Source organism: Lycium ferocissimum, unplaced genomic scaffold (genome assembly GCF_029784015.1).
Source record: "Lycium ferocissimum isolate CSIRO_LF1 unplaced genomic scaffold, AGI_CSIRO_Lferr_CH_V1 ctg12242, whole genome shotgun sequence".
Taxonomy (NCBI): Eukaryota; Viridiplantae; Streptophyta; class Magnoliopsida; order Solanales; family Solanaceae; genus Lycium; species Lycium ferocissimum.
This window is the reverse complement of record NW_026714258.1, coordinates 1-4,957: the sequence shown is the minus strand read 5'-3', so window position 1 is coordinate 4,957 and position 4,957 is coordinate 1.

The window sequence follows — 4,957 nt, the reverse complement described above, 5'->3', positions numbered from 1 at the left end:
AGGAACATATCCGGAATTTAAACTCTATGGCTTCAAGTAAATCATAGCGTTAAATCAATCGTATTTTTAAAATAATGGATTCAGATTTACTATTTAATGCAATTTTAATGAAATTTTTTACATCTAAATTTATGCACCAAGTAGAATAGGGTTCAAATGAATCTTTCAGTTAACTTGGCCAAACCTACTTTAGTGATCGCTTTCTGCTCAAAATAAAAAAATTTAATGCGAATTCGAATTAACCAAACCCAAAGTAGATGCCAAACACTTCATGGTAAAAAAGAAAAAAAAAATAAAGAACAAAATCTTTTTCTCCCACCTTTTCGTTTTTGAAATTCCACCCGAAACTCTTTTAAAAGTGCTACCTTTATATCCAAGCAAATCCTTGACCATATCTTTGCCTCTTTTTTTCCCTTAAAAAAAGACCTTGACCAAAACCATCAATAATTTAGTTTACAAAATGACTAAAATAACCCTTTATTTTTTATAGTAGTTTTCTTAAGTATTTTATTTTTAATTTTTTTTTAATTACATAAGAATGGGGAAAGGGGATTACAACGTGGGATTCGAACCCTCACCAACAGAGTGAAAGTTCAACTAGCCAATCAACAAAGCTACTAAGATACCCACTTTTCTTAAGTATTGCCCATCACACCGTTCGTGCTTCTGTATTTTAAATTTGTCAAAAGCGAGTATATTTACGAACTACGATTGTTCACCGAGACCCACCGCTTCTTACAATTAACAAAACTATGAAACAAGATTGAACCACTTAAATATTCATCAAAATCCTAGAATTTGAAACATACAATTATTTTCCCTCCTTCCGCATTTCATGGAAAAGGCACTAAAAAGAAAAAAATAAAAATAACAATCTTGGGAAGAAATTGCTGAAAGAAAAGGAAAAGAAATTGCACGTCAAAAAATAAAAAAGGCATTAATCTTCTGTTTGGTGAATGGCAAAAGAAATAAATTTTTGAAATAAATTAAAAAAAATACTAGCAAAAACTACTATACTTTCAAATGTGTATACCCTTTAAATACTTTTTATTTTCACAATTTCAGTTAAAGTTTATCAATCAAAGTTTTATAAATATTTAATGGAAATAAAAAGTGCTTACTTTTGACAAACTTAAAGGACTAAAAATCTTCAAATAATACTTAAGGGATAACTTTGAATCAACCAACAAGGATAAAAGACCATTTTTCTCAAGAATTGTTCAATGCAATTCCAAGCAAATCCTTGACCATATCTTTGCCTTTTTTTTCACTTTCAAAAAACAAAATGACCATTGATTTCTCTCCTTTATTTTGATTTTTTACACATTGGTTCTTTTCTCACAATAAAATCCACTTTTCTTAAGTATGATTTCGCTTTTTTTACAATTAACAACTTGAAACAAATCACGTAAATATTCATCAAAATCCTGAATTTCTCTTAAATTTTTGAAATAAATTAAAAAAATACTAGAAAACTACTATACTTTCAAATGTGAAAAATACTTTTTATTTTCACAATTTCGGCAAAGTTTATCAATCAAAGTTTTATAAATATTTAATGGAAATAAAAAGTGCATTTGACAAACTTATCTTCAACTAATACTTAAGGATACTAAATCAACCAAAAAGTTGAATTATTTTAACAAGTTCAATAAATTGTATATCTCGTGTTCCTTTTTCACTTTCATAAAAAAAAAAAAACCATTGAAGTTTTTTGGTTAATTTTGAAACTATGTATAGATATTCTGCTTAAACTGCTTCAACTTGAAAATTATATTTCTTTTATTGATTTGACAACTATCGTTCTACTAAACAACTAAAAAGTTGAACTTCGTGTTGCTTGTGGAAAGTTTTTTTGAACACATAATAAAACTTCTTATTAGACACTTTCGAGTTCAATTTTTGAATTTTTCTGCGCTTATTCTTAAGTGCTCATTACGTGATAAATTAACCACTTAAATTATGTCAGCTACTTTAATTATACGCATTAACTCAATAAGTTGTAAAACCTCAAACATGCAAAGCTGATATGTATAATTAAATTAGAGAAGTTTCATGCATATTATTTTTCCTCTCTTCCGCATTTCATGGAAAAGAGGGCAGGAAGCACAAAGGGAAAAGAAAAAAAATAAAAATAAAGGAATCTTGGGAAGAAATTGCTGAGAAGAAAAGGAAAAGAAATAGTGACGCTTGTGTAGGCCAATAAAAAAAGGCATTTCAATCTGTTTGGTGAATGGCAAAAGAAATAAAATACTTTTTCTTAGAAAATATTTTAAAACATTATTCCAAATATTTTCTCACAAAATAGTTATTCGAACACCATTCTCAGCTAAAGATCCCGGGTTCTAACTCTATGACTTGATTCACCTTTCGGTAGGAATAGAGGCGTATCAAGGAACATATCCGGAATTTAAACTCTATGGCTTCAACTAAATCATAGCGTTAAATCAATCGTATTTTTAAAATAATGAATTCAGATTTACTATTTAATGAAATTTTTGCATCTAAATTTATGCACCAAGTAGAATAGGGTTCAGATGAATTCGTACTGCAACCTACATCTGCATCTGGTAGTGATCGCTTTATCCTCAAAATAAAAAAAAAAAAATTAATGCGAATTCGAATTAATCAAACCCAAAGTAGATACCAAACACTTCATGGTAAAAAAAAAAGAAAAAAAAATAAAGAACAAAATCTTTTTCTCCCCCTTTTTCGTTTTTGAAATTCCACCCGAAACTCTTTTCAAAAGAATTGTTAAAAGTGCTACCTTTATATCCAAGCAAATCCTTGACCATATCTTTGTCTCTTTTTTTCCCTTAAAAAAAGACCTTGACCAAAACCATCAATAATTTAGTTCGAAAAAATGACTAAAATAGCCCTTTATTTTTTATAGTAGTTTTCTTAAGTATTTTATTTTTTAATTTTTTTTTATTACATAAGGACGGGGAAAGGAGATTACAATGTGGGGATTCGAACCCTCACCAATAAGGTGAAAGTTCAACTAGCCAACCAATAAAGCTACTAAGATACCTACTGTTCAACTAGCCGACCAACAAAGCTACTAAGATACCCACTTTTCTTAAGTATTGCTTGAGCAGTTCTGGTATTTTAAATTTGTCAAAAGCGAGTATATTTACCAAACCCTGCTTCTTACAATTAACCAAAACTATGAAACAAGATTTAACCAGAAATATTCATCAAAATCCTAGAATTTGCAACATAAAATTACACCAGGCACTAAAAAGAAAAAAGACAAAAAACAACAGAAATTGCACCTCAAAAAATTACACTAAATTTTTGAAATAAATAAAAAAATACTAGCAAAAACTACTATACTTTCAAATGTGTATTCCCATTAAATACTTTTTATTTTCACGATTTCAGTTAAAGTTTAACAATCAAAGTTTGATAAATATTTAATGAAAATAAAAAGTGCTTACATTTGACAAACTTAAAGGACTAAAAATCTTCAAATAATACTTAAGGGATAACTTTGAATCAACCAACAAGGATAAAAGACCATTTTTCTCATTTTCTCAATCAAGTTCAATAAATTGTATATCTTCGTTTCCTTTTTTCACTTTCAAAAAGAGACCATTGATTTCTCTCTTGCTTTTGATTAAGTGCACTTCTTCTCTCCTGCTTTTGATTTCTTACACATTGGTTCATAATTTTGAAACTAAACACAATACAAATCTGTGTAGACATTCTGCTTTTCTGCTTCAACTTGAAAATCAAAGGTAAATACTGAATTTCTTTTATTGTATTTGACGAACTATCTAACTACTAAACAACTGAAAAGTTGAATTATTTTAACCTCATGTTGCTTGTAGAAAGTTTTTTTGGCTTAATACATGGAAAGCCCCTTAAACTTGCTAATAAATTATATTCGAACTACAGCTTGTTCCAATTGAGCACCTAAACACATAATAAAACTTTTTATTAGACACTTTCGAGTTCAATTTTTGATTTTTTTCTGCGCTTATTCTTAAGTGCCCAATACTTGACAAGTTAACTACTTAAATTATGTCAGCTACTTTAATTATACGCATTAGCTCAATAAGTTGTAAAACCTCAAAGCATTACAAGTTTGATATGTATAATTAAAGTAGAGTAAGTTTCATGCATATTATTTTTCCTCTCTTCCGCATTTCATGGAAAAGAGGGCAGGAAGCACAAAGGAAAAAGAACAAAAAGAAAAATAAAGGAATCTTGGGAAGAAATTGCTGAGAAGAAAAGGAAAAGAAAAAGTGACGCTTGTGTAGGCCAAGGAAAAAAGGCATTTCAATCTGTTTGGTGAATGGCAAAAGAAATAAAATACTTTTTCTTAAAAAATATTTTACAACATTATTCCAAATATTTTTCTCACAAAATAGTTATATCTGAACACCATTCTCAGCTAAAGTTGGGGTTCTAACCTCTGGCGACTTGACTTCTAAGGAATAGAGGCGTATATCGAGAACATATCCCAATTTAAACTCCAATGAGGTTAACTAAATCATAGCGTTAAATCAATCGTATTTTTAAAATAATGGATTCAGATTTACTATTTAATGCATTTTTAATGAAATTTTTACATCTAAATTTATGCACCAAGTAAAATAGGGTTCAGATGAATTCGTACTGCAACCTACATCTACATCCTTAATCACGTGCCCCCTATTTTTTTTTATAACCTAAATTCTCCCTCATGGCGCCGGTATTGAGGACGTCCCTCAAGGCATGGGAAGCTTAAATTTCTAGATTTGGGTTGAATATATCTTAATTAGTCAAGCTTAAACTACTTTCAGCTATACTTCTTGCTCCTTATTCCAAATCCGCAAGTCTAAAGTTTAATTAGAATGCGACTAAATCTTGAATATTTTATAAATCTCCGTTATATTTGATGCACAAGGAACTAATTACTATGCTTAAAATTGACAACTCACTTTATTCCACTATTTAGGTTGAACCATAA